Below are 14,134 nucleotides of genomic sequence, written 5' to 3'. Positions count from 1 at the left end.
GTCCTCTCTAATCATGTTAACCATATTATAATATTCCTCCGGACAAGAATGCCATTATTCTAGGCAAATCTACCACTTGTAATCTCTGTCGGATGCTTGCGAACACCTCGTCTTGGAATCATTGAATACACTATTTATGGATGGCCTTGAACAGGTTTGGACCACTCAATGCTGATATTCTTGGAAATCTCCTACCTTGGGGTTAGGGTTACTAGATGTGTCTCAGATTACTATATGCTCAATGTCCTTCCACTCCTCGCTTTATCTCAATGGAAGACTCAGATTTGGACTAAGCTTCCCCTCTCTATGCCAACTAGTATTAAGAAGTTAGATGGTGGAAGTATATATCGTACTCAAGGCTTCTATGTCTACTACCAGAGTCTGCTGCTTCCAATTAGGTATGGGGAGTCTTTCTTCCATGAACTATGGTTTTGTGCCATTTTTGGGGCTTTTGGGAGTGAGTGAGGCTGTTCCTGTATGACAAAATAGGAGTGGTGGTACCAGGTAATCCGAAGACTTTTTTATAGACTCGGAACTGCACCCATCACTCAGGGTTCTCTTGGCTGAGAACCTAATCCGTGTCAGGAAAACCGTAGCCAGATTTTTGATGTCCTCTCACCTCCCTAGGCTTCAAAACTGGATACAATCAGTTAATACTACATTGCCTCTTAAAACAATGTCTGTATAAGCATAGAGATAAGGAAGACAAATTCTAGAGAATTTGGAATAAGTGGGTGAATCTTTCATTCAATTTCCCCTTTCACTGAACTGTTTACAATGAGCCACCTCAAGGTTAGGATTCAAGAATTTTAATAGGATACTGAATGTAAAGCTTTCAGTCTTTCCCTTTTTTGTTATTTTATGTCGTCCTGGCCTATTTCAGCCTGCATTTATCCTAAATAAAGTTATTATTGCATTAAAAAAGATAAAAAAATCTTTATTCATATCTACATCAGAGGCCCTTTTTCAAGCCTCGATTGCAGGCTTCTTGCTTATGACACAAAAAAAGCACTGCAGTTTTTTCCCTAACAAAGATGGATGTTTTGGCAGAATACAACAGACCCATTGTAAGTGAGAGAGGTCTATCAGATGCCATCAGTGTCCATCGTGTGACAGACCCAACACTTCATTGTGTTATCCTTTTATAATGGAAACCACAACACAAGCATAACCAGGGCCTAAAGCAACACCCTTACAGTATATATAACATAAATAAAACTCCTGGAAAACCCCTTTCACTTCCATCTAGCTTTTCTGTCTGTCTTACCAGCAGCTTGTATACGTTACCTCACTCAGCTGACTCATTGCCAGGTAATTGTATTAGGGAGCTATACTGCAGCATGAAAGACAATTCTGCCGGCCCTGTGTATCTGTGTGAGAATCTACTGAGACAATTTGGGAGTATATTAGACTACAGCCTGAGTGGGGTGACCTCTCTAGGATTGGGGTTGACACTTGAACGAAGACATGTGTCCTTTTAGAGGACAGTCCTACCAGAAGACTTTTATCTCTTTTAAATTACATTACTTGAGTCGGCTTGTTCTCTTTAAATATATCCACTCATTCTCTTTCTGTCTGTGTCAGTCTGTTACTGGCTGATTACCGTTAAGTTGGTCATTTTCCCACCTTGTGCGTACTTACCCATAATGCTTGTGGTTGTTCTTTTCTTCTCACAGACTTATTGTACGTTTGAAGCTACTGTGTTTTATGTACGGTTTACAGGTCATTTTCCAGCTGTAGCTATAAAGAGCACTTCTTGCAGCAGTCAACTTTCTCTCTAACCACTCTTCCCCAAAAGACCAATGCAGATCTTTTTATTTAAGCCAACCAATATGTTTTGTGCTTATTCCCAACCGATAGTTTTCTGATGGCACTATATGAACTTTTAAGATTGTTTTCTACGTTTGAGACTACAGTCCCCATACTGTTAGTACTATTTTTAAAAAGCATAGGAACCATTGAATACCTAGGTTATACCATGAATGGTGCTTTTAGTTTCTATACTGTATAGATAGTCCTTTTATAAATGTTAAATTAGCTCTAGATGTAAGAAAACTAACAAAAGTGCCCCACTACATATTAAGAGTGGTGCAGAAGGAATGGGTGGTCAGCGTAAGATGAACTGAGTAATATTAGTTACTCTAGATCTAGATGTCTATATGTCATGTGCCCACAAGCAAGTTACATCAAACTATAGCTAAGGCTATGATCATACTCTTTACTTCACCCAGGAAAATATTACAGTACATACTGCTCAAGGCAATAAGCATGATATAGCCCCTATTAATAAAATGAAGGTTTTGTCTCTATACAGTTACTGCACTGTTCTTTACAAACCACTATACAAGGATCAAATAATATCTCCACACCGTGACCAAATAATGCCACCACATAGAGGCTGAATTGTACCACCAGAGAGTGAGTGAATCATACCACCATATAGAGAATGAATGAAACTATACCAACATACAGCTATATAGTATACCATCATACAGCAAATTAAAAATACTACTGTTTGGCAACTGAATAATACTGCCAAACAATGGTCAGATACCACTTCCGAACAGGATCTCTGCAGAGCATACTAAATAAGTGAATATGGTACATATCAGTTCCAGGCAGAATGAACAAGAATCAAGTCCAGTGGCATACACATGGCATCTCTGATTGGAGTCACTTGTTGTCGTCTTCATCCAGCCCCCTCTAAAGTTTCCAACAGTATATAATGCCCTCACCAAATTCTCGACAATATATAGTCCTTAGCTCATAGTGCCCGATCTAGATAGTGTCATATACATAATACCCACAATATTCCTTACTGTAAAAGCACTAGAATGGTGTGTCTCTTGAAGTTCTCCTTGGAAAATTGTACAATGAAGATAGATATCCACACCTAAAGAATCCCATATAAAATGTTGCAACTGTATACGCATAGTACCAGACTAACTGCCCAACCAAAAATATTCATATACATATGTAGAGGCTTTAAATCCCCACAATAAAATGAGCCCATGCTAAAGTACCCTACATATAATGTTAGCCTTCTAGTTTGCCCCATATAAAATTACAAACCCCTTAACAATTTTGACCCAGTGCCACACCTCCCATGAAGCGACCTGAAGCGACCGCTTCAGGCTGCGCTATGCCAGGGCCCCAGGGAGGGCGGCATTTTTGCTTACCTAAGCCAGTCCAGGACAAGCTTTCCTGGACTGGCTTAGCACCAAGCGGTGGTTTGGGGAGGCCACTGGAGCAGCGCTGCTCCAGCAGCCTCCCCTCACGCTCAAGCAGGTCCTCTCTGTGCCTGCTCTCCGCTAAGTCCCGCCCCTTCACTCGCCACGCCCCCTTCACTTCACCACGCCCCCTCCGGGGGGGGGGGCGGCTTTCTGTAGTTCGCCTCGGGCGGCGAAAGGGGTAGGTTCACCCCTGTTTTGACCCCATGTAAAGTTATGGTATGTCTAATAATGGTCAATGTGCAGTATATAGGCTGTCTGCTGTGAGTGCATTGATGTCATGACCGGAAAATCTGCCAGATTGGATCAGACGTTTGGCGAGAAGTAGGGGCTGGGGGAAATAAAAATAAAAATAAAAGATTGAATTTATTTTGCTTTGACGTCACCCCCCACTATGCATTGCTGTAGGCACTGAACATACAGTGCCTAATGGAAAATGTGGCCCTTTTGCACCTATTAAAAGCACAGCTTGAGAACATTGCTAGTACCCCGTAGAGTAACCCCAGGTTACACATATCTAAGTTTTAGATACATGAAGAGTAGTAGATAAAAAGGTCTAAATGAATGGAAAGACTGACAAGCTATTCCAGAAAAACTGCATGGTGGAAGAGATATAAGTGAGGAATTCTAGATGAAGTAAGGCTCTTAGTGCAGGAGGCAGATGGCTGGTAAATAAGGCCAGTAAGAGATATTCAGTATATGAATGAAGAGTTGGAGTTTACACAATAGTTGTAGTAAAAGTTTTCATGGTATCTTCTGAGTTATCGTGTATAATACGCCATACTAAATACTTTGCTGGTGCCTATATAATATACCTACATACAAATGCTTTGTAGGTGTATAGAGTAGTAAGTGTGTAGTTTCATACAGATGACTGTCCTGGTGCTCTTGACACTGAGAACTCAGGACTTGTACTACAGAGAACATGTGCCCCTGGACTGCGGTACCAATGCATTGGTGTATTGCTCAGTGATAATGTCGCCAGGTGCCAATATGTAACAAGTGTTCTCACAATAACAAGAGATTTATTTTTGCAGGGAGGTGAAAATTACCCTTGCAGCTCTGGGATACTCTGACCTTTCATGTTCCACAAGGTGTTGTTGATGGATATTAGTACAATAGACTCTGCCAGCTGAGAGATAGAAACTAATAAAAATTTCTTGTCTGTCATCCATTGTAATCTTTTGCATATTTTTCCTTCGAAGACAACAGAAAATCTTCAACATCGAGATATTTAATGGAAAAATCAAAAATATCCTATATTTTAGGGTGAACAATAATCCCACTGTTGTGCCTAGATCCCCAGCTTGATTATCCCAGTGAGCTTATATCGGCTTACAGTATATATCAGTTCACCTTAAAATACTGAAAGAGTATTTTTGTTACTTAAATAAAGCACATAACTATAATGTACTTTGTTTTTAAGCTTATTATGGTGCCACCTACTAAGTGAACCTTCCACCCTATCCTGCATCCATCTTACTAAAGGTACTGAAATGGAAACGCATGGGCAGCTTCTCTGCTCTCCAGTCAGCCTTGTGTCAGAGGTAATACAGCAGGATACCTGCTCTAGTCACAAGGCTATCACTGAATCTGCAGCATCTTCTCTGCCTGAGAAGCAGAATATACTACATTGGTACTGTCATTTAGTATGCAACTTTTTTATATAGTACTTTACAGAAGGCGCAGAGGCCGCATTTTGCCCAGACTATAGTTACCGTACTCCAGCTCCTTGCAAAAGTAGATTTCAGTTTCTGGCATACAGACATGTGCCACAATTACTAAGAGGGCCTGTGCTTCTTAATAATTATGGCATATCTAATGCCAGTAGATTAAGCCTTGTGCACAAATGCTTAATTCTTCTCATCCATTGTATTTGCCAAGTAAGTGAACTTTTTCTGCTGGTTAAAGAGATCCTGTCTTTTCTTCTGCTCTTTTAGAAAATGCTTGCATCTCCTATAAATTAACAATTCTGGAGAATCTTTTCTAGGAACTGTGTATTGCCCCATTTATACCTTCTTGAAATTGTTGAATAGACATCTGGGTGTTACTAGTGGGTGTCCCCTACATAATCTAATACTGTCCAACTACTACTGACTACCAGACTGTGTAAGGACACTCATTTACAAGGCCTGAAAAACAGATGTATAATGGCTGTTTCCTGGAGCTTGTTTCAAGAACAATTCTTAAGATTTTTTTTAAGCTCATCCTGTTCTTGTGGGTTTCGCAGACGTAATAATACAAGTGAATCAGTCCTTTTTTTTAATATCTGTCAGGCCAGGGTGGTTTACAGTCACAGCAAAGTGAATGGGATTCTAGTGAATTTCACCTCTATTGCAGTTTTGGCAATCGGAGCAGGTCAGTTACATCTACAGAAACACTGGCAGTTTCCCCATAGGTGTAATTGAAGCAAAAGGTCCACAGAGGAAACCTATGCAGACTTTTTGTGAAAAGTGCTACGGGAAATACTACATTGCCTTACTGCCACAGTTTCTCCCATAGCCCTTCTTTGCTGGATGCTACGTGAGGTCTTAGCCTCAAAATGCATTTTCAGCCATTAGACGGCAGTTAAAAATAGATGCGTGGGCTGGGCCAAGAAAAAGATATCTTTTTTTTTATGTAGCTTGTGACCCCCATATAGGGCTCACAATGTACATTTTTCCCTATCAGTATATCTTTGGAGTATGGGAGGAAATCCACACAAATGCAGGGAGAACATACAAACTCCTTGCAGATGTTTGTCCTTGGCAGGATTTATACCCAGGACTCCAGCGCTACAAGGCTACAGTGCTAACCACTGACAATGAAGTGCATCCAAATGACAAACTGTTCAAAAACAGAGATTAAAAACGTCCAGAAAACTGATGAAAAAATGACACACAAAGTAAATGATCATTAAAAATTGACAGTTTCATCCATTTTTAATGTCCGGTTTTTTTTTTTCACTGTTGTGAGCATGTAGCCTACAACCCAGTTGTCATTTATTTCATAGATATTCTGGAAGAATAATAGAGGAACTGAATAGTCCTTGGGAAATACAAGTATATACTAAAACATCCATGTTGGGAAAGGTGAAAAATCCTCTTTAGGGTGCATGCACACTACGTAACGCCGGGCGTGTATGAGAGCCGTACACGCCGGCGTTACAGCAGGGCTGCCGAACACTTCCCATTCACTTCAATGGGAGCGCTCGTAAATGCCGCTGTTACGAGCGCTCCCATTGAAGTGAATGGGAAGTGTTCGGCAGTCTGCCGTAATGCTGGCGTGTACGGCTCTCATACACGCCCGGCGTTACGTAGTGTGCATGCACCCTTAATGTCTATATAAAGTGAAATTCAAAGGTGTTTGTGGGCTCTCCAGGAATCTGTACGTTGTAGGCCTGAATCTGAGACGCCACATGAATCTTAAAGCATTGCCGTTTGGGTAGGCATCTTTCAGAGGTTTCTGAATACTTTTTTTATGTAAATGTATGCCACTGAAAAGTCAGACATGATAAAAATATATTTTTGTAGTGAACACTATGTTCAAGGGCCCAGAGTGTCAGGGGGCCCCTTAAGTGCTCCTCTCTTACACAGGCTAAATTTACACACAAAATATTTCCTCCATAGAGTCCTCGCAGTGTACAGGTTCGTCCTGTACATTTCCCTAATGAATTCTGGGGAAACTAGCACAGGTATAAATAGCATTATTAATAAATGAATCTTTGCAGCTGTATGTGAAATTCACATTATTCTGCACATTTAGGAAAGGAATTTCATAGCTACTCTGTTTAGATGCTCGCAGCACAATAATAATAATCTCAGTTGTACTTAATGAAAATAATAGAAATCCAGGCTGCCCTGCTGGACCCCATCAAGACGGTTTTTTTTCTTTAGCATAAATATGCTAAATCTGCAAGGGGTCCTAACTCACCCGTGCCGAAAATTTGTATTGTTTAGTTCGTAAACAACAGCAAGTCAGGCTTTGTTCCTTTGTGCTCTTATTAATCCCAGCCCCCCTCCCTTTTCCCACCAACGCATGCTGGATTACACAAAGCAAAAGTCATTAATTTTTATCTCTGACTATCTGTAGGGTTTTTAATGTGGCCTGGCTTCCTTATGCACCACCAATTACATGTCATAAGTGCTTGTAGATGCTGGAGCTGTATCATGGGCTGATGAATGACTGCTCGCTGCTTGATTAGTATGCAGGAGCCGTGCTAAGCACTGAGCAGCTGGCATGCCAATGAGGGTCTGACTCCGCTGGTCAAGGCATCTGGACATGAATTCAATATGGATCGCTTTAATTAAATGGCTAAGCGCACAAGAAGCAAAGAAACAACTCCATCATTGAGTCAAACTAGAAAATATAGTCTATATGAGAAAAATCGGGCAACTGAAAAAGAAAGAAAGGTAGACATGTAACGTGTCAGGGAAAGCAGGAAAAGGAAACCAGAGGCTGGACAATTGGGGACAAACAGCTAAAAGAGAGGAAATGTCACATCATGCTCTATATTAGAATAGGGCTAGGTATACTAGGTATAGAAAGAACTTGTATCTACTAACAGAGTTTGCCTTTATGTATCATACAGATATGAAAGCTTTGCTTTCTTACCATTTTTCAAGGAAAATTTTTGAATTCAAAACTCAAAGATGTAGAACATTTAATACAGTATATAGTAGGAAATCTAGAAATCCAGGTTGCAAATGTGTGCAATCTTGGGGAGCTTCCTAAGGCCGGACTCACAAGGAATAAGAATTAGCCACGATAGATTAGATAGATAGATAGATAGATAGATAGATAGATAGATAGATAGACAGATACAGACAGAGAATCGGTGTTGACCTCCTTAGTTTATCTATTAGATTCTTTCATTTAAGCAATTCAGCCCATGAAGAGTACCCAACCATCTTACATACTTCTGTTCACAGTTTTACAGGTGATATTATTGGGGATGTTCTAGTTACATCTGGTAAGAGGGATCATGGGCCTTATCAATGGCATTTTTCTTGTAAAGGTTCCTTGGATGTAGTCACATCTCTGGAGATCAGCTGAGAGGCCAATGCCAAGTAACACAGATAACTTACCTAGTACATTAGAATAGTAGGCAGATCTGATGGAAAAAATGGAAGTATGTTTTGGTCCCAGTGGTTTGTTGTGGAAGAGTGTATACATGGAGCATGGTAGGACTAGAGCCTCATGGTAGGACTAGAGCCCATCTTTGTTAGCTCTGAAATAATGATTATAAAAATATACCACAGTCACAAGTCCAAATAATTTCGCTTATCCTTATATCATATTTGCATCCTTATTTCATCCTGTGTTATAATATTTCTATCACAACACGTACATCTCTCAGTCCTCCTATTCATTATGTTGAATCCATACATGTTAAAAAATTGCCTTACATTGGACTTGGACCTGTAATGTAAAGGGAGTGAATGGGGAATTAGTGTTTATGCTGTTGTTACAATAATGATATTAGCTACAATTACATCCTGGCAGTCCTGTCATATGCCCAGTATGGAGGAAGATATTATTTAGACTTGAACTAACACGTTGAAGGGGAACTGTAAATCTGTATATAAGGATTCCATGACATCAAATACCTCACTCCTCAGTGATGTCACCAGTTTCTAGTGAAATGCCTCAAGCCTTACAGATGTCATTTACTGTACATTAAGACAATATGTAGACCTGGTTGTAAATAGGAAATAAACCATGCACTACTTCTACACAGATATACTATAGTAGCACCTTGGGCAGCTTACTTCCAGGCATCAGTACTAAGTGCCTTATGTATGCCTGTGCTTGTGGTTCCTTGTGTGTATTGGGCTTCATTGAAAATGCCTCCTTGGACAGAATGTTATTGTGGAGAAACTGATATGTACAATTTGGAAAACTTAATATATTTAACTAAACTTTTATGTACTTTCCATAAATTCATAGTTCAGGCAAAGATAAGAAAAACTGTGTAATATGCTTTGTATAAGAAAAGTGGCTATTTCTTCACTAATTTGTTTCATTTGCTGTGACTGATCAAATCTTTACAAAAGTACTCTATGGAGACGGTAGGGGGAAGAGGAGGCTGCTGAAGCAGAGAGCTATCAGCAATATATATAGACAGTTCTTTTTCACAACACAGCCAGGGTATGATAAGTTTATGTCATATACAGATGTAGCAGAGTTAATCTGAACATCTGCAATTGGTTAAACTGCTACTGTGTGAAATCTTATCGCAGAAAACAACAGAAAATCATTGGAAAAACATTTTATGATGAGATTTTACCATAATGTTGATGCAACATAAGCTAGCTCTCCTTTTAGCCAGTCTATTTACAGCTAAGTTACTCCCCTTTACAAAACAGGCCCAAGACAGTGTCTGTAACACATAACAAATTAGGTACAAAGCAGGGGTGTAACTACCATAGAGGCAGCGGAGGCAGCTGCCACAGAGCCTGGGCCATTAGGGGGCCCGGTGACAGCCGCTACTGCTGCGTTTTTTTTTTTTTTTAAATAGGTTGTTACGGGCCCTATTCACTTGCCGATCCTGGCTGGGCTGGGATTGGCAAGTGACACCACGGGCCCCACAAATACTATCATTATACTCGGGGGTCTGCAGTATAATGATCGGCGGATCGGGAGAGGTAAGGGAACATAACAAACAGTGTTAATTACCTCTCCATGATCCTGCCAGGCCTCCTTTCTGACCTCTCTGATGTCACATGAACCCGTCCTGCATCCCGGGTCATGTGACGTCTGACGTAATTTCATAAGGACGCAAGCGGAGCAGACAGCGTAGGAGCCGGGGACAGGTAAGAAACAGTAATTTTTTATGTTTTTATTCCCTTGGGTCTCCGATTATTATACTCTGGGGTCTGAAAAGACCCCAGAGTATAATAATTGTTTATGGGTGTCCACTATGGGGTATAATACTGTGTGCAGGGGACAGTAAGGGACATAATACTGTGTGCAGGGGCCACTATGGGGGATGATACTGTGTGCAGGGGCCACTATGGGGGGTAATACTGTGTGCAGGGGACACTATGGGGGATAATACTGTGTGCAGTGGCCAGCAAGGGACATAATACTGTGTGCAGGGGCCACTAAGGGACATAATACTGTGTGCAGGGGACACTAATAGACATAATACTGTGTGCAGTGGCCCATGGTCATGTGATGGACACAGCAACGTAATCATAAATCTGCCTTGTAACAAGTTATTCACCTGTGTGTCCATCACGTGACCTTTCATAGTCCAACACATCACCAGGACTTAATTTTATCTACCATGAAGAATTGATACAGAAATTCTATTGAAAAATTATATAGCAGTATACCAACAATAACATTGATTTGCTGAAACTGTGCAATCGCTTTAAAAGGAGTCTACCACCTCCTCCAAGCATCTTCAACTGCGACCACCATATTACAACGCACATTACACTGATAGCATACCTTTCTTATGTATGTCACTTTTGTAGGTTTGGAGAAGTCTTATGCAGATGAGACAGTTGGTGCACTAGGGGGGGCATTGTCCTTGATGCTCAAGTAGAATAAGTTACGTCATAGTAGTGGGAGGATTCTCACTATACGGGGTGGCTCAGGCAGGAGATAATACAGGTCTGAGAGGTAAGTGCAGTTTTCCAGACAACTCATGGCCCATCCCCTAGTGCACCAACTCTCTCATTTACATAAAACTTTAAGGTTATTTTCTCCAAATCTACAAACCTGACATATATAACAAAGGTATGTTGTTTATCAGTGTAATGTGCTCTAGAAAATAGTGGTTGAATATGGAGGGGGTGGTAGACTCCCATTAGACAGCCTTTATACTGTACATAGTTTTTGTTGTTTGCTGTTAAAGGGAATTTGTCAGGGTGGTTTGGAACAATAAAACCACCCACTGGATTTTATGGACCAGGGGGTTTAGTGTCCCAAATCTCCCTGTTGTAAATCTATCAGTGCCCGCAGTAAAAGTAGGAAAGTTTGGAGGCCGCCTCAGGTTCCGATCCAAAAACCGGGTAGCCACGACTGAAAGTCGGTGCACTGCAACGGCATCCAACCGCACACTCTGCTCCAGATTAGGCCCAATGAATGGGCCTAGTCTGGAGGAGGGAGTTTCTTCAGGCCGAATCACGAGATAAGGTGGATACAGCCTCAAAACCCTGACCAAGAAATTCTGTGTAAACTTACCCTTATAGTCACCCTGCTGCTGTACTCCTGGCACTGGTGTAGTTCTTCACTGAAGCCAGAGGAATACATCTCACATCTAGTGTGCATGCCCTGTACCTGCAGAACTTAAGTAAAGAACTTAAATAAAAGGGCGATTGGTAGACTACTCCCCCCCTCCCCCACTTACCCCTGGTCTAGTGTCCCAAATTGACCAGACAGGTTCCCCGTAAAGAATGGAACTATTAGTAACTAGCCAATGAATAGTGACATCCAGCACACACACACACATATTGTAAGTAACCCTAAGCTTATGGTCACTGTTAAATTCTTTCTTTTATCATTGATTTTGCATTTCAAAAAAACTAGGAATATGAATATGAATCCCATTAATCTTCCAGTCCAATTTATTGAAGCATGCAAATTGCCCTTTTAGGAACTGCTTGTTTAGGGAAAGTGAATGATGATAATTTTACACAAGCAGAAACCAGTCTTGCCAACACAGTAAAAAAATAGGAAAGTAAAACAATGATATGATAATAAATATTTTGCACGTTGACAATTGTGACAAATAAAAGGCTGTGTGCAATAGTCCCAGTGCAATTGTGTAAAGCTCACAAGAGTAGGATTGCGTGCACAGAATACTCAGCGCTCCTCATCTCCTCATGCAGCAAACCTGACACATCCCAAGATTCATTCACAGGGGCATCATTAAGCAGCGAGCGAGCAGATTTCTCATCTACCAATCTAACAAGTTCATGGTCCTCGTCATACTGAGTTGCAAATAATATTTTTGTCACTTCGGTTGCCTTGCAGCAGCCACCTGTCCCAAGTCTTGGCTAGTACATTGAGGTTATATAGTGAGAGTGGCAGGGAAGGGATATTAATATTTATTTGCAATACAACCTCCTTTTTTTCTCCGTGGGATTGGCAAAGCAGTTTGCCCGCTCTGGCCAGAGCTTTTGTATGGTCATAATAAGCAGCAGCGGATCATCTGGCAGGCAAGGGGTTATAAGCATCCATATGCATCCACTATCTTGCTCATCTCATCACTTTAATAGTGGACCGCAGGTATGTTGCCATGTGAACAGGCCGACATGTCTCCATGGAAACAGCCAGATTGCAGCACACCAGTCTGGGATCTAGACATTTTTTTTTTTTTTTTATTATCGCTCCTGTTTTTTCTTTTGTTAAATTTACAGAAGTGCTTCCAGGGGGAGTGTGGCGGCTGCTCTCTCCATACAGTATCTCCCTACCTATCTGACTCTTACTAAGATCTTCCTCCATGCTTATCCCTGGCTTTTGTCGGCAGTACCCAAGGTCACTTTAGGATGGAATTCTGCTTACAGCATAGATTTCAGTTCACACTGGTCAGTTTTACCAAGCGTGCAGTGGTGATGAAGGCACCTAGCAGTCTACCTCTGACCTTACAGGATACTTAGCTTCAGTACTAGCTCTAGCTTCTTTCCTGCACAAATATTGTGGTTTGTAAGATACTCATTGTAACCCTTCATTTTAGAAGGAGGCTGGAGCTATGCATAGACTCACTACAACACAGCTCTCATGTATTGCAGTTTACTCCAGAATCTTTCAAAGTCTTCAGATGTCCCTGTTATGCTACAGTCACATCTCCGTTTCCAGATGAACAGAAAACCAGACACAATCAATTCTGAGGAACCCCATTGACTATAAGGTGGTCCATTGGGTGTGCATTTGCGGCCCTTCATCTGGTGATTTCTGATGGATCTGCATCAGGTGGCCAGATGTGAACAGTCACATCCTGTAGAAAGCACATAGAACCTAGGTAGGCAACTGAGATCTACGGGTAGATCACTAACAAAATTAGTAGATCACAATACCTTGAGCTAGTCATACACAAGTGCAAGGTGTTTCATGGTTGGCCTGTGGAGCTTATGGTTCCAGATGACAACATTATAAGCTAAAAGGATTTTCTAAAGCCAGGTTTTGATGGCCTATTCTTAGGATAAGTTATCAGAATCAGATCAGTGGGGGTCCAGCACCCTCACTGATCAGCTAATATCTGCACAGTGTACAGAGCTGAAAGCATATGGCTCCATACACTGCACCATGGCATAGGCCATCAATATCTTCGGCAGGCCCTTTAAAAGGAGAACCTGATGACCTAGGTTTCTGCCTTGATATCTGATCTGGAATACTATTGGTAGATTAAAAATCAGGTACAACTTTAACCGCTTAGAGCTATATGACAAATATATTTATATTTGTTATGACCATGGGGCATCTGATGCTCCATGATGAATATATAGTCATAGTGATTGTGAATCTGTATGATCACTGGCAGGAGCTCGGCTGAAACACATATTGTCGGGGATTGATAAATCAGATCCTCTGCAGTTTAACTCTTTACATTCCATGATCCATAGCAACCACAGCATGCAAAGAAGTTAGACAGAAATAAGTGGTTCCCTCTTCCAGCCCTTCAGCCCTCCACAACGCAATTGTGGTGTGCCGAGGGGTTGCCATAGAAGCCAGAGGCCTGGCTATGGCCTCCTGCACTGCCATGTACGGAAGCCTATTAGGCTTGCAGCCACCCTATAATACAGAAGGGTATTATACAAGCGATCACAGGTTCAACCGCCCTAGTGGAACTAAAAAAAAAAGAAAACATAAAAAAATATGTTAAGAAAGAAAAAAAAACCCCTCAAAGAATATCCCTATTTTATCCTAACACATAACTTAATTATGTCAAACATAATAAACCAACCAACAGA

General features: G+C 41.1%; 1 long non-coding RNA gene across 1 annotated transcript in view; it reads left to right on the top strand.

Moving 5' to 3' along the window:
• The window catches only part of LOC142213621 (uncharacterized), a 289,622-nt gene that overhangs the window by 243,902 nt on the left and 31,586 nt on the right, over positions 1 to 14,134 (top strand). The gene's annotated exons all lie outside the window — the stretch shown is intronic.

The sequence above is a fragment of the Leptodactylus fuscus genome, chromosome 7 (assembly GCF_031893055.1).
Source record: "Leptodactylus fuscus isolate aLepFus1 chromosome 7, aLepFus1.hap2, whole genome shotgun sequence".
Classification (NCBI taxonomy): Eukaryota; Metazoa; Chordata; class Amphibia; order Anura; family Leptodactylidae; genus Leptodactylus; species Leptodactylus fuscus.
Note: the sequence above shows the minus strand (reverse complement) of the source record. Positions and strands in the feature narration are given on the sequence as shown.